General features: G+C 49.6%; 2 protein-coding genes across 12 annotated transcripts in view; one reads left to right on the forward strand and one right to left on the reverse strand.

The window, feature by feature from the left end:
• PEAK1 (pseudopodium enriched atypical kinase 1) overlaps positions 1-9670 on the reverse strand; it is a 346647-nt gene extending 336977 nt beyond the window's left edge. For 6 of the 10 annotated variants that reach the window (XM_051834588.3, XM_089310835.1, XM_051834591.3 and 3 more), the window contains exon 1: positions 9447-9662. The gene's annotated coding sequence lies outside the window, so the exon portion shown is untranslated. Of the gene's footprint in view, positions 1-8375; positions 9123-9446 lie in introns of those variants that run through there. The other 4 variants (XM_089310836.1, XM_070054637.2, XM_051834580.3 and 1 more) reach the window with 3 other exon arrangements.
• A 434-nt stretch (positions 9671-10104) lies between these two features.
• Positions 10105-22274, forward strand: part of HMG20A (high mobility group 20A) — a 70639-nt gene continuing 58469 nt past the window's right edge. The window contains exon 1 of one of the 2 annotated variants that reach the window (XM_017337992.4): positions 10105-10456. The gene's annotated coding sequence lies outside the window, so the exon portion shown is untranslated. Of the gene's footprint in view, positions 10457-10647; positions 10769-22274 lie in introns of those variants that run through there. The other variant, XM_051834636.3, reaches the window with a different exon arrangement.

Raw genomic sequence — 22274 nt, forward strand, 5'->3', positions numbered from 1 at the left:
AAGTCAACTGAGAAGAACTCCCAACAGCCATGGCCATTTGGAACCAAAATTATGAGTACTGAATTATAATCCAAAATAATGTAACTGTTCATAAACTTGAACTGATATGAACTATAGATGAAAAGGGACAAACCTTCCTTACAGAAGAATTTAAGTGAATAACTGTAGGAAGAATGAGGGAAATACTAGAGTATTTCCGGAGCATCACAGCAACAATTGCTGCAGGCAAGATCCCTGCTAATGAATACTGAAATTAGTGGGCAGAAACAGGATACTGGCAAAGCCTCAAAGTATCTGCCCCCAAGTACTTTACCAGTCCCTGTGGTGGTTTTAATGTATGTTCACAAATTCTTTGGTAGTCCTCTCTCCAGGAAGTGGAGTTTAATTCCCCTTCTCTCGAATGTGGGGTGGGCTTAGTGAGTTGCTTCTCATGAACATCGAATAAACAGGGAAAGACACTAACTTCCCAGGGGAGCAACCCCTCACATGCCCGACACAGTTACCACCACTGGTAAGTCATTTGACAGCAGGCACTTCTGGCCAACTGTCACTTCACCTTTGGTTTTTTTTTTGTTTTTTTGTTTTGTTTTGTTTTGTTTTGTTCATAGGCAGAGTGGACAGTGAGAGAGAGAGACAGAGAGAAAGGTCTTCCTTTTGCCGTTGGTTCACCCTCCAATGGCCGCCGCGGCCGGCGCGCTGCGGCCGGTGCACCGCGCTGATCCGATGGCAGGAGCCAGGAGCCAGGTACTTTTCCTGGTCTCCCATGGGGTGCAGGGCCCAAGCACCTGGGCCATCCTCCACTGCACTCCCGGGCCACAGCAGAGAGCTGGCCTGGAAGAGGGGCAACCGGGACAGAATCCAGCGCCCCGACCGGGACTAGAACCCGGTGTGCCGGCGCCGCTAGGCGGAGGATTAGCCTAGTGAGCCGCGGCGCCGGCCTGTCACCTCACCTTTGTGACAATCATCCCGAAAATCTGCAGCCCCAGACTAAACGTGATAAAACACCCGACAAACCTAAGTTGGGAAGTATCTGAATATCTGATCAGCATCCCTAAGTGGATCAAGAAAAGGGAAGAAACTGTTCCACTGGAAGAGACAAAAGACACCTGACAACCAGAGTGATGCAGTGCCAATACCCTGATGTGGAGAAGGGAATGGAAGGGGGATATCCATCAGAAAAAGTGGCAAGACACCAGTGAAGTCTGAAGTTTGGCTGAGGCATTATGCCACTGTTAACTTCTTAGCTTGATCAATGTACCCATGATCAGGTAAGGTGCTGACATTAGAGCAAGCTAATGAGGGGCACATGCCAGCGGTTCTTAAGGGCAGCAACTTTGCCCCCAAAAGGTATGTGACAATGTCTGGAGGTATTTCCGACCATCATACCTGGGAGGATGCTGCTGCTCTAATGGACAGAGGCCAGGGATACCGCTTACCCTCTTGTAACGCACAGGAGTATCCCCAGGCAAAGGCGCACCCACTCCAAAACGTCTACAGCACTCAGCTTAAGAAACACTGGTATGGGGCCCATGCTCTGCCACAGTGGTTAATCTTCCCCCTCCAGCGCTGCCATCGCATATGGCTGCCGGTTCTAATCCCAGCTGCTCCACTTCCAATCCAGCTCTCTCCTGTGGCCTGGGAAAGCAGCAGAAGATGGCCCAAGTGCTTGGGCCCTTGCACCCATGTGGGAGAGCCAGAAGAAGCTCCTGGATCCTGGCTCCTGGTTTTGGATTGGCCCAGATCCAGCCTCTGCAGCCACTTGGGGAGGGAACTAGTAGAAGGAAGCCCTTTCTCTCTTTCTCCCTCTTAATGTCTGTAACTCTACCTCTCAAATAAATAAATAAAATATTAAAAAAACACTGATAAAAAGAAATAATATATGATCTGTGTGACTCCTCTATAAATTTAACAATATTTCCAAATAAAAAGTTAAAGATTATATGCTGATCCAATCTCCTCATCAATTTCCTGATCTAAGCCACCACTGTCTCTCAACCGCACAGTTTTTTTTAAAAGATTTTACTTGAGAGGTAGAGTTAGAGAGGGAGGGAAAGACAGAGAGAAAGGTCTTCCATCCATTAGTTCACTCCCCAAATGGCCACAATGGCCAGATCTGGGCCGATCTGAAGCCAGGAGTTTCTTCTGAGTCTCCCACATGGGTGCAAAGACCCAAGCACTTGGGCCATCTTCTACTGCTTTCGCAGGCCATAAGCAGAGAGCTGGATTGGAAGAGAAGCAGCCAGGATTGCCAGTACCACAGGCAGTGGCTTAGCCTACAATGCCACATTGCCAGCCCCTCACCCACATTTTTTAAGAAAACCTCCTGGGGCCAGTGTTGTGGTATAGCAGGTAAAGCTACTGCCTGTGATGCCAGCATCCCATATGGGCACTGGTTTCTAACCCAGCCACTCCGCTTCCAATCCAGCCTCCCTGCTAATGCCTGAGGAAGCAACAGAAGATGGCCCATGTCTTTGGGCCCTTGCACCCATGTGGGAAACCCAGATGAAGCTCCTGGCTTTGGAATGGCCCAGCCAGGGCTGCTGCAGCCAACTGGGGAATGAACCAGAAGATGGAGGATTTCTTTCTCTTTTCTAACTCTGCCTTTCAAATAAACAAATCATGGGGGGGGGGGGGGGGGGCTAACTGGTCCTCTTGCTGCTACTCTTAGACTCCCTTCAACCCAGCAGCCAGAGGGAAGTTTTTCAAAGCACCCTGCAATGGTTCACATCTCACAAAGTAAAACCTCAAGTTCCTTCAATGACCTACTGCCTCTCCGCGGTCTGGACCCAAGGATCTCTCTGACCTTACCTTCCTTGTTCTACTCTCTTCCTGCTCACTCCATTTCACACTTCCACCTCAGGCCTGTGCAGAACCTTTCTTCTACTCAGGGTCCCCTGATGTCCTTCAAGTCCTTCCAGACACCCCCTTTGGAAACACGCACATCCCTTGGCATTCCCACATCCCCTGCCTGCCTTATTATTCCTTGCAGCACCCTCCCTCACCTTCACATATCCTAGAACAATAATGGATTTTATTGTAGATTTATTTTATTTGAAAGGTAGAGTGGGCCGGCGCCACGGCACACTAGGCTAATCCTCCGCCTTGCGGCGCCGGCACACCGGGTTCTAGTCCCGCTCGGGGCGCCGGTTCTGTCCCGGTGCCCCTCTTCCAGGCCAGCTCTCTGCTGTGGCCAGGGAGTGCAGTGGAGGATGGCCCAAGTGCTTGGGCCCTGCACCCCATGGGAGACCAGGATAAGTACCTGGCTCCTGCCATCGGATCACCGCGGCGGCCACTGGAGGGTGAACCAACGGCAAAGGAAGACCTTTCTCTCTGTCTCTCTCTCACTGTCCACTCTGCCTGTCAAAAATAAAAATAAAAAAAAAAGAAAAAAGAAAAAAAATTAAAAAAGAAAGGTAGAGTGAGAGTGAGAGAGAGAGAGAGAGAGAGCGAGAGAGGGCATCTGCTGGTTCACTCCCCAAATGGCCCCCAGAGCTGGGTCAGGCCAAGGCCAGGAGTTTCTTCTGGGTCTTCCACATGGGTGCAGGGGCCCAAGCACTTGGGCCACCCCCTGTTGCTTTCCCAGGCACATTAGCAGGGAGCTGGATTGGAAGCAGAGTAGCCAGGACTCAAACCAGCACCCATATGGGATGCTAGTGTTACCCACTCCACCACAAAGCCAGCACCAGTAAGATTTTCGTCTGTTTGGGGCACTACTGGAAATTTCTGCATCTAAACAATGCCTGGCACCTACTCCATGCTCAACAAACATATATTGAATGAGTGATACAACTCTGAAATCCTAAACTAAATATCTCAGTGTCTATCACTTCCCACCAATACTGCATTTCCTGTTTTACCCCTTCCTTGGGAAGGACATGGTTGGATAAGAATGGGTTTTGGGTCCTAGTTCTGTCGTTTGACAACTTTCTTAACCTAATTCTCAGTGTATTCATCTGAAGGAAAAAAGACAAAGGAAGAAAATACGGATAATAAAACATTGCAGGGTCTGCATTCAGATTACAAATAACGTATGAGAAGTACCTAGCCACAGTAGGTACTCCAAAAATAAAAACGAGTGTTATTACTCCTCCTCCCACGCTCTTCAACTTCACACTGACCTCTGACTTCTACGAGATGGCCCCTTCCTAGTTTCCTGCTCACAGTCCAGCGTGAACTCCACAGTTCTTCACAAAAGGAGTCACGTCCTCAACGTCATTCATCCCCTCAGCCAACTGTCCTTCCGGCACTCCACCAAACACTCATCCCCTCAGCTAACTGTCCTTCCGGCACTCCACCAAACACTCATCCCCTCAGCCAACTGTCCTTCCGGCACTCCACCAAACACTCATCCCCTCAGCCAACTGTCCTTCTGGCACTCCACCAAACACCTGCAAAGCAGTGATCACAGCCCAGTCTGGGACTAATCCGCAGGGTTTGAACCTCAGCTGTTCATCTTACAAACAAGGACAGTAACAGTAGCACAGGGTTCTTGTGAGTATTAAATACCTTTTTCGGTCTGATCACTGCTGGGGAAAATCAACAAATCCAAGGTCTAGAACCTCAAACAGTTCCTCAGTGCCACAAAACAATCCTGCTTCCCTGTCATGTGTTCTGCCTTCCCTCCACGCCTCCATTCCCTGTAGGCTCTCATAAACACAAACTCGTTTACAAACTTTTATCCTACCACCACCCCTCCACTTTTTTTTTTTTTTTAAGATTTATTTATTTATTTGAAAGCCAGAGAGAGGGCGGTCTTCCCTCTGCTGATTCACTGCTCAAATGGCTGCAATGGTCAGAGCTGCACCAATCCAAAGCCAGGAGCCAGGAGCCCCCTCTGAGTCCCCCACGTGGGTACAGGGGCCCAAGGACTTGGAACATCTTCTAATGCTTTCCCAGGCCATAGCAGAGAGCTGGATAAGAAATAGAGCAGCTGGGATTCGTACCAGCACCCACGTGGGATGCCAGCACTGCAGGTGGCAGCTTTACCCACCACGCCACAGCGTCAGCCCTCACCCCTCCACTCTTAGCAGTGGATCAAAAACGGTAGGAGGCACGTCATCCCCTCCTCCTCCTTTCTGCCCATATCAGTTATAAACTTATTTACAATGTCATCCGCCTTTACCTCTTCCTTTTCTGTTCACTCCTACACCAGACCCATTCTCTACCCACGCCCTGGATCCCATCCCTTCCAGCTGCCTTCAGTCCTTGCCTGCATCAATCACCGCCCTGCATACCATACACCTGCTCTTCAACTCCTTCCCTCCGCCGGTTTCTTCCAGCCTCGCAGAAGCACGCCCAAGGTCTCTAGTCTCGCTTCTCCTTCCTTCAGGTTCTCTGCTGAGAACACTGTACCCCTCTCAGTTAGCTACACTCCAGCTGTCATTCACTCTCAACCCCAGCGCATTACAAAGTAGCCAAGTGCTCCAGCTGAAGCTACACTAACACGTCTTAATCAGCCAGTCTCAGAGACTCCATTTAGTCCTTATCTTACTGTCCTTTCCATGGCAAGACATCAGGGTTGACCGTGCCGCTCCCTCAGCCTCAGTGACCAAGCTGACACAGATGGTTGGCTTCTCTTCAGCTGCCTGCCCCATCTACCTAGCAGTTCCCAACAGCAATGTGGGAACCGCCCACTTCTGCAGTCTGGATCAGTCCGTGACCTGACCTCCCGCCCTGCTGGGAACACTTGCCAAACCTCTCCGATGTCCAGCCCCTTCTCTACATCCCATCAGGAGCAGCTTCCCCGCCGGTCTGCTTCTAGCTTTGCCCCTGTCAAAATAGAAGGTCAGAAACACAGCGTGCGTGTTCCACCCCCTCACTAAATCATCACAGGTTTCTGGCTAATACTGAACCTTCTTAGATTAGTTCAAAAGGCAATGAGGGGCCGGCACTGTGGTGTAACGGGTAAAGCCACTGTCTGCAGTGCTGGCATCCCATTAGGGTGCCGGTTCGAAACCCGGCTGCTCCACTTCCAATCTAGCTCTCTGCTAGGGAAAGCAGCAGACGATGGCCCAAGTCCTTGGGCCCCTGCACCCAAGTGGGAGACCCGGAGGAAGCTCCTGGCTCCTGGCTTCAGAATGGTGCAGCTCCAGCCGTTGCGGCCAATTGGGGAGTGAACCAGTGGATAGAAGATCTCTCTCTCTCTCTAGCTCTCCTTCTCTGCATAACTCTGACTTTCAAGTAAATAAATAAATCTGTAAAAAAAAAAAAAAAGGCAGTGAGGGGCGTGGCTCATTACGCAGTCCCCTCTATCCTGAAGCCATGTGCATGTGGCTATCGAGTGCGTTAATGCAGCTAGTCCAAACCGAGACGAGCTCTAAGCGTGAAGTACACAGCAGGTTTTGGAGGCTCAGTGGGAAGGGGGTGTCCACTACCTCAATGTCACTTTTTCCATGGATTGCATGATGAATAATTTGCATATATTGGGTTAAGTTATATTACTCAAATTATTTTCACTTTCTGCCTTTTAAAATGTGGTTACTAGAAAATAGGGGGACCGGCCCTGTGGAGCAGTGGGTTAAAGCCCCTGCATCCCATATGGGCACCGGTTCAAGTCTCAGCTGCTCCATTTCTGATCCGGCTCCCTGCTAATGCACCTGGAAGATGGTCCAAGTCCTTGGGGCTCTGCACTCACTGGGGGGCTCAGATGGGACTCCTGGCTCCATATCGGCGCAGCTCTGGACATGGCAGCCATTTGGGGAGTGAGCCAGCAGATGGAAGACCTCTCTCTCTACCTCTCTGTAACTCTGTCTTTCAAATAAATAAGTCTTAAAAAAATAAAAAGAAATCATGTTACATATGTGACTTACATTTGTGGCTTATAATACATTCCTACAGGGCAGCGCTGCTGTAAAATGTACTTTTCCACTTTCTGAACCTATTTAACTCATGTATTATTCAAAATTAGCTCAGGTAACCCACCAAGATTCCGGGACACTCCTTCCCCGCCTGTGAGACACCAATTCTGAGTCAGCTACCCCTCCTCCGTGCCACCATGCACATGAACCAGCACACACACCTGCCATATGTCACACCATATTGTAATTATCGGTTATTAGCTACCTTCTTCTCCTAACTGTAAGCTCCCTACAAAAAGGCATGTTGTACTTATACTCAGATCTCACCACCATGCCTGACACTTAAAAAGGCACACAAACATTTGTCAAACAAATCGCAAAGTTACTAGAATTTCCAGTTCTATAAGGAAAACAACCCAACAGTGCAGGAGGCTAGACTTCACCGGGAACTCCAGTAATCAAAGGGGCAAAGGGTTAGCAGGTGGGGGGTTGGAGTCACAGTAAAGAGATCAACAAATGAGAAAAAGAAGGCTCATCCCACACACACCTGCCTCTGATCATGAAACCAGGGATCTGCACTAGCGATGTGCAGCCTTGAACTCACACCCGGCACGCCAGGGGCCACAGTCTGGATCCTAAATGGCTTAAACAACCCATCCAACAAAGGAGTGTGATTTGGCGGGTTTCAATGCAAACAGCTAGAGCCCAGCACCTGTTCCACTTAAGCAGCACATCATTACAGCGAACAACAACAACAAATCTCTCTCATGAAGCAAACGCTAATCTCGTGATGCTTCGCCACGGGGCAATTTAGAAGAGTTATTACACGAAATGTGCCAAAGCAGGAATTTATGGCTGATGCTTATTTGGCAAATACTGTTGGCACTGCTAGCTGTTGAAAAACATGTATGCAAATAAGCAAATAAAAGTTTTTCAGCTCTCGGACTTAAATATTTACATTACCATAAATGTACAAAGATAAATGTTTATATGCGTATGCATATAATCCATTTCAAGATCACATTTTTAACGTGATTGTCAGGAAACAGTTATGAGTAGCATTATTTCTTTACGGGCCTCAGGGCAGACTCTTAAAAAAATGAATTCTGAGAGAATGTTAATGGGTGGCGGACATTACTGTGAAAGTTTCTCTGCATTATCACTAGGTAATAATAGCCACAGGATCACAATAGTTCAAAGCAAGCTTATCTCTTCCTTTCACCAAAACACTCCTCTTCCCACCCTGGAACCTGGCAACCACAAATGTCAGCCCCGAAAGGGGTCCAGGGTGGGGGGGCGGGGATGACTACACAGGGAGAAAGCACTGGAGAAAATAGTTTGACCCTTTTCCCACATAATACAGTCACGCTCGTCTCCAAAATGAAGACGTGATAAGACATCTGCCCTGCTCCCCTCTGACAGCTCTGGGAAGGGGCCTGTTTTTTCACACAGTCTGCACGTGGTTCCCAGCCAAGACTGATTGGCAGTGCTGCTGTGAATTCTGCCCCATTGTGAAGTGGTCATCTCCTGGGCTCAGCCTCCAACTCCCATCTTGGAAGCCCAGGAATTGTGCTGTACCTGCCGTTACAGCCTCCTAGACGAGTCACCGAGGGGAAGCAGTGCCGGGCCCCGAGCTCCCCAGACACGCTGAGACCGCCGGAGAAGCCACCACCAAGTGAGTCCCCAGCACTGCGCAGGCAAAGTTGTACCCCTGTGGCCAATTCCCGCTTCTGTCACTTCCAGGCTGCGCAGAGCACCCCTGGGCTCTCCGCACTCAGGACTCCACCGCCTCATGCACCAGGGAAGGGAAAAGACAGAAAAGGGGACCCTGAAGCTGAGACAGAATCCGCACAGGTAGGCCCCAAAACACACCCCTAAGGCAACGTCAAGTCAGGTGAACGCTGTTGCGGGGACGGCGGCCCACGACCTAAAAATAGTCTTTTAGGTAAGTCTGCAAGTGTCTAATCCAACGTACAGTCCTGGAGACCGCAGTCGACGGAGCCGGAAGAAAAATGGATCGGCTCTTCTATAGCGAGGCCAATACAGATGAAATCATAGCCTTCCTGCAACCCATCGCTCCCCGCCGCGCGCCAGCCTCCCGAGCCCTGCATTCCGCGGCGCCCAGATGCCCCGACTCGGACGGCGCAAGTCCGGCTTCGGGGGGCGGCCGGGGTGCGGGGCGCCCCGTCGCTGTCGCCCCCGCCGGCTCGAGCGCAGCCACGGGAGGCGAACTCCGAGCCGAAGCCCCGGGAGCGACGCGGTGCAGACGGCGCGTGCCCGTCGCGGGGAGGCAACGGCCGAGCGCCGAAAGCGCAGGAGCCCAAGGGCCGCGAGGAAGCCGGCCGAGCCCCCGCGGGGCGCCGGGCCGCGCGCGGCTCCTCCCGGCTCCGCTTCCCCCGCAGCCTCGCCGCCGCGCCCGGGGGCGCCCCCCGGCGCCAGCTCCCAACTTTCCCTCCTCAGGGGGGCGCCGCGCTGCCCCGGGCCGCGGCGAGCGAGGGGCGCCGGCGGGGCGCGAGAGCCCGCGCCGGGCAGGACGCACCAGCCGCCCCCGCGTTCCCAGGGGTCAGCGCCCGCACGCGGGGCCACCCGGCTCCCACCAGGCGGGCCGCGGAGGAGAAGGGGCACGCCGGCACCCGCTGCCCCCGTTACCTGAGGGGCGCACACGGCGCCGCCGCCCGTCCCGTCCCCTTCCTGGCCGCCGCCGCCGCCGAGCCACTGACACTGACTAACAACTAACTAACTACTCGCCGCCGCCGAGTCCAGCGCGCGCTCCCGGCCGCTCGCCGTCCGCCCGGCCCACCAGCCCGCCTCCTCCGGCCCCGCGCGCCGCCCCTCCGCGCGCGCCCGCGCCGGCCGCGCTCCTGAGGGGCGAGCACGCGCGCGCGCACGGGCCCTGGGCGCTTTTCCCCGTCTGCCCTCCGCCCCGGGGGAGGAGCCGACTCGACGCCCCGCCTCGCTGCGGTCCGGCCTCCGAAGGACGGGACCTAGAGGGCGTCTGATTGGCGGAGGGGGCGTGGCTATGCCAGAGGGCGGGGCTGCCAGGACGGGCTGAGGGGGCGTGGCAAACACGGTGGGCGGGGCCCCGGGACCTGGAGTCGGCGTGAGGGGAAATTGGAGTTCAATTAACTGCTAGAGGAAAAGGGAGACCAAGTCCTGGCCAGTCGGGGTGCCAGAGCCCTCTCTGTCAGTATGTCGTCTCATACAGAGCGTATGTTTTCAAGGACTCCGATGTGTAGCAATGACCAGTCTAAGTCCCGTTACGTTCTGTGGGCCTTAGCAATCAATAAAACTACATCTCCCAGCAGCCTCCGCGAAAAGCAGTCCCTCCGCTTGCGTAATCACGTAGCCCTTCGCCGCAGTGGGACAAAATAGTCCCTGCGTTTGTCCGAAAGTGTCAGGGTTAATGTTTCGTTTTTCTCCTCACCGGGACAATTGCGGTGTTACCGCGCTCAGAGTCGCCGCCCGTGGGGAGGAGGCGGGGAGATTCGGTGACGAGAGAGAAAGGACGGCGGACCAAAGTGCTGCGGAGGGATTTCCGCCCGGCCGTGAGGCGTCCGAGTGTGAAGAGTGAAGGCGACTGAGAGGGGCTGGAGGGGACTGTCCTCTGTGCCAGGGGCTTTCGTTAGGCCCCGGGCCCTGCCTGCCCGTGTCGTCAGCAGGTCAGTACGCAAGGCGAGCTCGGGGGTGGCCCGCGCCGAGCCGCCCCTCACGAAGACCAGCCCCCTTGGGCTGTCGTTGTCGCTGGATGGGCTTGGTCTGAGGCCCGCTGAATGGGGGCGCCTCACTTCCGGCTGGGGGAGGGGGCCGGAGCGCACTTCCTGTGGGGGTAGGGTGAGGGGTCGCGTGGGTGGGGGGTGTCCTGCCCGCTTCCCGTGCCGGGGAGGGCCCGGCGGAGGTCGCGGCTCCGGGCTCCGGGCTCCGGGGTGGTGGTCGGCGTCACCCGGCACCTGCCGCCCGTGGTGACGCTGGACGTGAGTTTGGGTCCCACGTGTTGGGTGGAAAGTCCTCTCTCGCCGAAGTGCCAGCCCGCGCGGTCCTCGCGGCCGGTCCAGGCGGGTTCGGGAGTTGTTGGAGCAGGGAGCGTCCCTGCTGCGGCGCCCGAGACGGCGGGTCCCAGACCTGCCGACCCCCGGCGGCTGCGGGCCCCAGACCGGCCGACCCCCGGCGGCTGCGGGCCCCAGACCTGCCGACCCCCGGCGGCTGCGGGTCCCAGACCTGCCGACCCCCGGAGGCTGCGGGTCCCAGACCTGCCGACGCGGGCCCCACACCTGCCGACCCCCGGAGGCTGCGGGTCCCAGACCTGCCGACGCGGGCCCCAGACCGGCCGACCCCCGGCGGCTGCGGGTCCCAGAGCTGCCGACCCCCGGCTGCTGCGGGCCCCAGACCGGCCGACCCCCGGCGGCTGCGGGTCCCAGAGCTGCCGACCCCCGGCTGCTGCGGGCCCCAGGCCTGCCGACCCCCGGCGGCTGCGGGTCCCAGACCGGCCGACCCCCGGCGGCTGCGGGCTCCACACTTGCCGACCCCCGGCGCCCGAGACTGCGGGCCCCAGACCTGCCGACGCGGGCCGCAGGCTTCGCCCGTGCCCGAGAACGACTCCCTCCGCCCGGAACGGCCTGGCGTGGCGCTCCGGGGAGCCTCGGTGGGAGTTAATGCGGATGCGTGCCCCGCCCCCTCTGTAGTCTTCATTAAATTCACTGGTTCAAAACTGGGATCCGTCCTTTGTGTTTTTAAAGCAGGGTGCAGAGGTCATGAGACAGCTCAGATTTTAAGGATGGGGAGAAGGACACTAAGTAAAGAAACTGTTTTCCACAGCCCAGTTTTGGTGAGAACCGTGTGAGGGGCTAAGCACTGAGCAGTCTTGATTCTCTGGCTCCTGCTGTCAGGCGCACTGTACTCTGGGTGTCTGTACTGCAGGAATCGGCCTGCTTGTAGGTTTGTGAGCTCTCAGCCATTTTAGTCATTCTGAGACATCTATCAGCGAACCTAGGACGATAATGCCTTTTAAAGGACTTACGAAATAATAAAGGTTTTGTGGGGTTTTCCCTTTGGAATTGTTACCTAATTCGTTTCTGAATTTGTAATTAATTTTAGCCCTTTAGGGGCCGGCGCTGTGGCGCAGCAGGTTAAAGTCCTGGCCTGAAGCGCCGACATCCCATATGGGCGCCAGTTCTAGTCCTGGCTGCTCCTCTTCTGACCCAGCTCTCTGCTATGGCCTGGGAAAGCAGTGGAAGATGGTCCAAGTCCTTGGGCCCCTGCACCCACGTGCGAGACCCAGAGGAAGCTCCTGGCTCCTGGCTTCGGATCGGCGCAGCTCCAGCAGTTGCGGCCATCTGGGGAGTGAACCAGTGGATGGAAGACCTCTCTCTCTCTGCCTCTACCTCTCTCTGTAATTCTGCCTTTCAAATAAATAAATCTTAAAAAAAAAAAAAGAAAAAATTTTAGCCCTTTAAAAAGCTGGTTGGTTTAGAGTTAGAGAATTTTTTCGTCTAAGTGTTACCGTGTACTTTTTAATCTTCTGTAAACGTTTTTAAAAATCCACCTGAGACCCTAAAATCAATTGAGTTATATTTTGAAAGACCACAAGATTGCTGTAGTAGTTGACCAAAAAAGCAAGACAAAATATTATCTGTACTTTTTTTTTTTTAAGATTTGTTTATTTACTTGAAAGAGTTAACAGAGAGAAGGAGGGGCACACAGAGAGAGCTCTTCTATCTGCTGGTTTACTCCTCAGATGGCTGCAAGGGCCAGAGCTGCACCGATCCAAAGCCAGGAGCCAGGAGTTTCTTCCAGGTCTCCCACGTGGGTTCAGGGGCCCAAGGACTTGGGCCATCTTCTGCTGCCTTCCCAGGCCATAGCAGAGAGCTGGGTCAGAAGTGGAGCAGCCAGGACTTGAACTGACGCCCATATGGGATGCTGGCACTGCAGGCGGCGGCTTTACCTGCTACGGCTTTACCTGCTACGCCACAGCACAGGCCCTCCCTCGCATTTGGTTTTAATAGACAGTAAGGAGTGTGTAGATTGTCTCAAGTAAGTGTTAATCTGTTAGAAAGTATTTCCATTTTTATATTAATGGAACATAAAGGAAAATGTGATCACCTTGACAATTGATACTATCATGTTAGGAATTACTGAATTATGGAAAGGTGGTAAGCCAAGTAGAAAAGAGGAAATGACGTTAGAATATTGATTGCGATGCCTTTTGGAAAGTAAAGGAGTTTTTAAGTTGGGCTTTGTGCTATTTCATGAGAGAAGTGCAGTAGTATAATAGAAATAAGAGAAATTGCTGGAGCTGAAAGACAAGCAGCTTGAAGAACTGTTGAGAAGAAAGCCACATATAAAGTACATCTCTTAAGAAAGATGCTTTGTGGTAGTGACAGTCGTTGGTTCCGTCGAAGAAGAGATCAGAAAAGCTTGTGAAAAATTGGGAAACTCCTCAGAAACTGGTTCTGTGTTAAAGTGTTTGTGTGGGGAGGCTTGCTGTCTGAAAGAATTTGTTTAATGCCCTTTGTTTTGGTGTTCTTGGCTTGTCCTAATGGAAACATGGTATCAAAATTAGAGAAATACTTTTGTAAGTCTACTCTGTTACTTCTTTGAGTTAATGATTTTGAGACTGATCCTATAACTTGCCATCTATTGTGAAAAACTGTTGACTTTTTTTAGAGTGCTTGAATTAGATAACCATTTCCTTTTCCAAAGCTTGTCAGTTAATACATTGTTCACACTGGTTCCTGAAATAGGAAAAGAGTAGGTCAGAATTCTGGATTCCGTCACAATCTGTTTGGTAGTGGTGGTTTGTTTAGGTTTTTGTTGTAGAGCTGATGGTTAAAAGCTTGAATGGTTGGTTCGTTTTCAAGTTTTATTTATTTATTTGAGATACAGAGAGATCTCTCGTCCTCTGGTTCACTTCTCAAGTGCTCACCTCATTGGTGTGAGTTGGAGCCGGGAACCCAATCCAGGTCTCCCAACTATGTGGCCATCACTATGCCTCCCAGCACCAGCGTTAGCAGGAAATGAGTCAGTAGCAGAGCCAGAAGCCCAGCTACTACAGTGAGGTACTTTTGGTATCTTAACTACTAGACCAGATGCTTTCCCCTCACCTTAAATGGTTTCCAAATTTAATTACTTTGCTAGCTTTATTTCAGAACCTTCAAGGAGATTCAATTGAGAAATCCGCTTGTATGACTTTGATTTTTTTTTTTTTTTAAGATTTGTTGATTTATGTGAAAGACAGAATCCCAAGAAACTCTATCCTGGTCTCCCACTTGAGTGGCAGAGGCCCAAGCACTTGGGCCATCTTCAGCTACCTTCCCAGGCACATTAGCAGGGAGCTGAGTCGGAAGTGGAGCAGCCAGGACATGAGCTAGCTCTCCAGTATGGGATGCTGATGTCTGAAGCAGCAGTTTAACCTGCTGTGCCACAGTGCTGGCCCCCAGCTTTTACTGTTTCAACAAAAGTTTATTGAGTGCCTGCTGTGTGCCATTGTTGTAGGGATTTTGAATACAGTGATACAAATACTCATATTCTCTTAGAGTTTATTTTCTAGTTTACAAACCAAAACTGGAATTTTACTTCCTTGGTATCAAGAAGCAGCCCTAGGGACCACCATTATGGCATAAACCACCACCTGCAATGCCAGCATCATATACGGGCACTGGTTCGAGTCCTAGCTTTTCCACTTCTGATCCAGCTCTCGCTAATGGCCTGGGAAAAGCACAGGAGGATGTCCCAAGTTGGGCCCCTGCTACCCATGTTGAAGACTTAGATGAAGCTCCTGGATCCTGGCTTCAGCCTGGCTCGTCCCTGGCTGTTGCAACCATCTGGGGAGTGAACTAGTGCATAGAAAACCTCTCCCTCTCCCTCTCTCTCTCCCCTCTCTCTGTTTCTCTTTCTCCCTCTCTAAAACTCTTAACTTTCAAATGAATAAATAAATCTTTAAGAAAAAAAGACATCAGATACAGTTGGGATGAAGGAAACTGCCTAAAATAAGGGGATACAGTGGAGGTTTTTTTGTTGTTGTTAAGAAGAGGGCAGCCCTAAATTTATCTGTTTGTCTCCATCGCTAAGCCATTCTGAACCTGGTTTTCAGTGTTGCAGCATAGTTGTCCCTCCAGCCCACAATCCCCTGTGTTACGTCTGCAGCTGCTTTCCCTGACTCAGCGTTACGGTCCTTTCTAGCCTTCTTGTGCCATGTAAATGAGAATGAACGGGGGAAGCAGGGCTCAGGCAGCCTGGATTCAAAGCCAACTTCTGCATTTTACTAGCTGAGCTTATAGCTTGACAAACCCTGAGCAACTGGACTGACTCCCTGAGCCGCAGCTTCCCTAAATCTCAGTGGCATGTTGTGAGAACAAAGACGCAAGTTACAGTGCCAGGTGCTAGGAGGGAAGTCTTGCTTCTGCCATTCTGGCCGTTGGCTTCCCCGGCATGTCAGTTCTAAGGCCCACACAGTGCCCCAAGGACGGGTGATGGTGCTCGGCTCATTGAGATTACGCCGGCCGGCGCCGTGGCTCACTAGGCTAACCCTCCGCCTTGTGGCGCTGGCACACCGGGTTCTAGTCCCGGTCAGGGCGCCGGATTCTGTCCCGGTTGCCCCTCTTTCAGTCCGGCTCTCTGCTGTGGCCAGGGAGTGCAGTGGAGGATGGCCCAAGTGCTTGGGCCCTGCACCCCATGGGAGACCAGGAGAAGCACCTGGCTCCTGCCATCGGATCAGTGTGGTGCACTGGCCACAGCACACCAGCCGCGGTGGCCATTGGAGGGTGAACCAATGGCAAAGGAAGACCTTTCTCTCTGTCTCTCTCACTGTCCACTTTGCCTGTCAAAAAAAAAAAAGAGAGAGAGATTATGCCTTCTCTTCCTGTGACCATGATCACATAGTCATCAGGATTTTATGTTTTATTCATTGTGGGAAGGAGAAATCCCTAATTTCCAAGATTACTTTAGAAACTGTATGTAATAGGAAAGTTTCAAGATAAGATTAAGGAGCTCCTCACGTAATTTGAATTGTTTTACAAAGACTTCAACTAATTCTAAGCCTACATAAACACTGAACCTCAGACAGGCTTCGTGGCCAAGCAGGTTAAGGCACCACCCGGGATGCCTGCATCCCATATCAGAATGCTAGTGAGAGCGACTCTGGTTCTGATCCAGCTTCCTGCTGATGCTCCCTGGGAGGCAGCAGGTGATGGCTCAGATGCTTGGGCTCTGCCACGCACGTGAGTGACCTGTATAGAATTCTGGGCTCCTGGATTCAGCCTGGCCCAGCCCAGCTGTTGTGGACATTTGGAGAGCAAACTAGAGGATGGAAGATAAATCCATTGATCTAGCTCACGCTCTCGTGCTCTCTCTGCATGCGTGTTCTCTCTCTCTCTCTCTCTTTCTCTCTGGTTCTCTCTTTGGTTCTCTGTCTATCTGTCATTCTGCCTTTCAAGTTATAGGTTCCTAAACACTAGGCCTAACATTCAGGGCCCTTCATACTATGACCATATTTCTTATTAACCCCTTACACTTTCCAAACTCAATGGTCTCTGGAAAAAATTCTATAATTTGTTCAGCCTATCTTTGTTCATGCCTGACAAATTTTCTGTTTCCCTAGAAATGCCCATCTATCAAAAGGCTACCTTCTTGAGATCCTTTCCCAAAAATGGCACCTTGAAGAAGTAATTTCTTTTTTAAATTTAATTTTATTTATTTGAAAGGCAAAGAGACAAACAGTTGTCCCATCAAGGGGGTTACTCCCCTAGATACCCAGGATAGCCAGGGCTGGGCCAGGCTGTAACCAGGAGCCAGGAATTCAGTCTGGTTCTCCCACGTGGGTGACAGGAACCCAGTTACCTGAGCTGTTATCTGCTCTGTCCAAAGATGCGGGTTAGTAGGAAGCTGGAGTCAGGCGCAGGGCCAGGACTTGAACCCAGGCGCTCCAGTGTGGGACACAGGCTGGCAAAGGGTAACTGAATTGCTTCTCCAAATGCTCCCCCGAGGAAATGTTTCCTGTGATTTTCTCTCTCTACTCCCAATCCCTTGACCTTCGAGAGCATTTTGCACCTTTCTCTTGGCATTTAACACACAGTACTCATTAATTTTTGCTGTTGTCATGTAGGGTTCATATCCTCTGATAAAAAGCTGCAGGCTTCATCTTATTTCTCTGTGTTTCCTGTCATTCTGGGCACAGTGTGATTCACATCATAGGTATTCAGTACATTTAATTCTAAAACCATCCCCAGATGATCAAGATAGATAAATCTTAATGGAAAGGAACCAAGGGTAGTGGTTTGGAGAAGTCAGTACAAATAGAGGTATTCATTTGAAGAACTATTTTAGTACCTTTTATGTGCCAGGCACTATTAAATAGGGCCATAGCTATTTGCCTTATTTGAATTACTTTCTTAGAATAAAGTCCTATGACTAGGACTATTGGTTCTGAGAGTATGGGCATTTCAGTTATTAATACAGTGGCTTTGTTTTCCTAAGAGATTGTACTAAATTTTTTTGTAATATCAGCATTACATGAATGTGTTATTTTCACCACAGTTTACCAGCAGAAGTTTTTGGCTAATTGCATAGACATAAAATTATTCTTTGCTTTTAATCTGTTTCCATCTGTGGGACCAGCATGTGTTGAACAGGAAGGAACGCAGAGCCTTTGTTTCACTTCTCCATCTGGAGTGGCTTCTTTAAAGAGTATGGATCTTTGGGGAACCTAGAAATCAACCCATCTTCTAATTTCAGTCACTCAAAAAATGATTGTATTCAGTCGTGCTCCCTTTATTTTCTAGTGGTCACATTCAGACCCCCCATTTAGCCATCATTCCGGTTCCCGCCTGGCTAACGTTTATTTAGTATTGTGCTAGGTACTTCCATGCTATCATAGTTCTAAGTTGCATTTTGTATATGAAGAAATTGAGGCGTAGAGGAATTCATTTACCTCCCTGTAAGTTACTTAATCAGTAAGTGATAGAGGCCAGATTTGAATGCAGTAGAGGATAATAAAAACTGGAAAGGAAATCTGACACAAAACCTGGTCAGCAACTGATGTATGAATGTACATAATGGAGCCCTTAGTAGAGATGTGATAATTCCACCCCCTCCACCACCTCCCACGTGCACACACCCAGGAGGTTGTAGTTCAGGAAGGAGGAAGGCCTCGATGAACTTAAACCCACATTTTCAAAGCTGTTTCTCTTCCTGGTGATCAGGTAGAAACTGCTCCTAATTCTGAGGTGGGAGCAAAATAGGAAGAAGTCACTCCAAAGCCAACTGCCTTTGGATGTGTACAGCAAGGTTTCTCTAGTTACAGAAAGAGCAGGCCAATAACTTGGCTCTAAGAGTGCCACAAACCTTTTTAGGATTTTTTTTTTTTTAAGATTTATTTGTTGAAAAGGTAGAGTTACAGAGAGAGAAATCTTCATCCACTACTGGTTCACTCCCCAAAGGCTGCAATGGCCAAGGCTGAGCTAGGCCAAAGCTAGGAGCCAGGATCTTCATCCAGTTCTCCCACATGGATCCAGGGGCCCAAGAACTGCCCACCCTCAGCTGCTTTCCCAGGCCATTAGCAGAGAGCTGGATCAGAAGTACAGCAGCCAGAACTCAAACCAGCACTCTTAAGAGATGCTGGCATCATAAGCAGAGGTTTAACCCACTCCATCACAACCCAGGCACCCAAAGTAACCTTTTAGAATAGTAACTTGAAGTTTAACAAGATAACGAGATTCATGTAAGGTGTTTGTAACGATAGATAGCCATGAGCCGTGTAACATTTCGGTCAGTTGCTGATGGCATAAAGGATGATAAACCATGCAGCCTAGGTGTGTAGCAGGCTGTGCCATCTGGGTTTGTTTTAGTGCCCTCTGTGGTGTTCTCACAATGACAACATTGCCTAATGGTGCATTTCTCAGCATGTGTCCCCATCGTTCAGTAGTGCGTGAGGGTATTCATAACAAGATTCAGGGCATAGAAGGCAGCAATAACAGAAGGAAGGTTCCTTCATTTTAATTCAAGTAACGTATCCTCAAAAAAAAAAAAAAAAGATTTAATCCCAGGAATGTAAAACAGAGATGGCATGTTTTAATTCTGGCTCTAGTCAAATACTATACAATCCTAATTTGCAGGCAAGGCAGTCTGGGCCCAGGATCACACACCAAATAGGGGCAGGATGGGCTGAAGAATGTAGGCTTCCTGCTTCCCACTGCATTCTACAGAATGGCTGAACTGAACTAAAAGAATAATCTAGAGGCCAGTGCTGTGATGTAGGAGGTTAAGCATCCACTTGTGGTGCTGGCATCCCATATAGGCATCAGTTTGAGTTCTGGAGGATCCACTTCCTATCCAGCTCCCTGGTGATGGCCTGGGAGGACAGTAGAGGATGGCCCAAGTGCCTGGGCCCCCGTATCCACATGGGAGACCCGGAAGAAGAGCTCCTGGCTCCTGGCTCTGGCCCACCTCTGCCCATTTCAGCCATCTGGGGAGTGAGCCAGCAGATGAAAGACCTCTCTTTCTCTCTGTAACTCTGCCTCTCAAATAAAAATAAATCATTTAAAAAAATATTGTAAAAAGAACAATGTATGTGGTTATATGTAAGGTATATGTAGTTTTCTATAATTTAATGTTATTTAAGATGGTCATTTCTCTTTATCTGAAAAACAGTAATAAAGGTCCGTATGCCACATAACTAAATAGTTGATGATGGGTTAGAATAACAAGTGATACTGGAGCCCAGCTGAACCCTGTGTGCCAGATAGGCCATCTGTAACTTACACCTAAGTAATATCTAACTGTATCCAGGATTGCATTATTGGAGGAAGGCGACAGAGCTTTCTAAACTGTCATAAAAATATTCTTATTGAAAGGTACTGATGTAGATGTGTGTATTTATATGTAAGCATTTGAAGTTTGAACACATCCTGTTCTCTTCTTCATTCCTTCCCCCTTTCCGTGGAACTAATACCTCTGCTTCACAAGAAGTATCCAGCTACTCCCCTCTCTCCCAGCCTCACAGTTCCTAACTCCACTCTTTTCCATCATTTTTGTTACTCAAGTAATTGGGGGAAACAAGGTAAGTATTACTTCAGCAATAATAAAATGTTCATAATCGTATACCAGTTCACTTACAGATCATTAGTCAATAGGCACAAAATGTTAATAGCACTGATACCTATACTGTCTTCAAAAATGAAACTTTCTAAATAGACAACAATAGTATAATGATTAAAGAAATTATCGCCTATCTGTGGACTCTTAGACATTCATTTTTCACAGTAGTTTGTTTTGAAAGATGTTGCTGGAATGATTTGCAGAAAGGAAGAGAACAAAAATAAGCCAAAAGAAAGCAGAACAGAGAAGCTGATGTGATGAGTGTGTATTTCCCAGGCAGTTACGTTCTGTGTAGTAGTAAGTGCTGTTTATTGGGCTCTTACTGGCACCACAAACAATACTAACGCAGTATTATAGAGGAAATATGGAACAGTTATTAAAAAGCAGTGCTCTGAAGTCAGATTCTAGCTTCATCACTTACTTGCATGTGATCTGGAAAAGGAAGTAGGGGATAATAACTATGTTAAATTATTAAATCTGTATAAAATGGCACATAGGAAGCCCTCACTAAGTGTTGTTGTTGTTGTTGTTTTAAGATTTATTTATTTGAGAGGTAGAGTTACAGACCGTGAGAGGGAGAGACTGAGAGAAAGGTCCTCCATACACTAGTTCACTTCCCAAATGGCCAAAGCAGTCAGGGCTGAGCTGATCCAAAGCCAAGAGCCAGGAGCTTCCTTCAGGTCGCCCTCGTGGCTTCAGGGGCCCAGCACTTGGGCCATCTTCCACTGCTTTCCCAGGCCATAGCAGAGAGCTGGATCAGAAATGGAGCAGCCGGGACTATAGGATGCTGCTGCCACAGGTGGAGGATTTAACCTACTGTGCCCACAGCACCAGCCTAAATGGTTTTTAAATCAGATAGATGTGTCCCAATTATTCGTCACATCCTCATAACAACCTTATGAGATATTATTTTCATTTTACATAAAATTGAAACTCAAAATGTTTAAATACCTAGGTTAAATAACTTGACAAAGTCACATAGGTAAAAACCAATAGTTTTCATTCCGAACCTGAGTTATGAATTTCCACCTCTGACTCTAAGGCCAGGTTGCTGCAGACAGGTGCCTGTACTGAGAACATGAGAGGCAGATCAGAAAATAAGGCAGCAGAGAGCTGGCGCCGTGGCTCACAAGGCTAATCCTCCGCCTGTGGTGCCGGCACCCCGGGTTCTAGTCCGGGTCGGGGCACCGGATTCTGTCCTGGTTGCTCCTCTTCCAGTCCGGCTCTCTGCTGTGGCCCAGGAGTGCAGTGGAGGATGGCCCAAGTCCTTGGGCCCTGCACCTGCATGGGAGACCAGGAGAAGCACCTGGCTCCTGGCTTCGGATCAGAGTGGTGTGCCAGCCACAGCGGCCATTGGGGGGTGAACCAACGGAAAAGGAAGACCTTTCTCTCTAACTTTGCCTGTCAAAAAAAAAAAAAAAAAAAAAGGCATCAGAGGACCACTGATGCAGCAAGGACCTAAACCAAAATTGTAGAACCAAAGGAGTATCGAAGACGTCAGCTGCTGATCTGTGCTTCCCTTTTCTCCGCTAGGAATTTGCTAATTCTGAAAGCCGGGCAGTGGGCTGAGAAACAGGAAAAGTCTCTGCTGGAACAGAGAAGACACTGCATCCTCGGGGCCACAGAAACCAGTAGCCACAGTTAAGGGCCAAGAGCCCACAAAAAGAACAGCGCCAAGAAACCATCTTTCTAATCTTACTTTCCCCTCGGGATACTTGCTGCACAGGGTCCAGAATTATAAAGGAACAATTGCTTTAAGTTTTCAATAATTGATTACAGCTGCAATATGAAGCTGTTACAGAGACACAAGGGAAATGATGGCACACAGTAAGCATGTGATAGGAGGAGAGGCAAAATTAGGAAAGGCAGTATTTGAAGAGATAACAGAATTTTCCAAAACTTATGAGAGCTATCAAACCATGGATTTGAAACGTGCAACAAGCCCCAAGCAGAATAAACCCAAGGAGTCCCACACTGAAGCATTTCACAGTAAAACTCTGGAACATATCCAGAGGAGGAGGGGGAGGTAGTATCTTCAGAGAAACAATAAGACACACATCTAACTTCTGAACAGGAATAAAGGAGGCCAGAAAACAGTAGAGTGGAACTTTTCCCACTTTGCCTACTTGGAGTTTTTTTTTATTACTATTCTTGACAAAAACTATATATATGTATCGTGTATAACATGATGTTTTAAAGTATGTATACATTTGTAAAATGGCTAAAACAACCTAATAAGCATTTAGTTGGTAGTTTTTTTGTAGTAAGAATACTTAACATCTGCTCTCAGCATTTTTCAAAGATATGATACATTGTTACTAACAACAGTCATCATCTTATACAAGAAATCTCCAAGTACTTTTCCTATCTAAATGAAAGTTTGTATCCCCT

This window comes from Oryctolagus cuniculus, chromosome 12 (genome assembly GCF_051225735.1).
Source record: "Oryctolagus cuniculus isolate XC-2025 breed Fujian yellow rabbit chromosome 12, ASM5122573v1, whole genome shotgun sequence".
NCBI lineage: Eukaryota > Metazoa > Chordata > Mammalia > Lagomorpha > Leporidae > Oryctolagus > Oryctolagus cuniculus.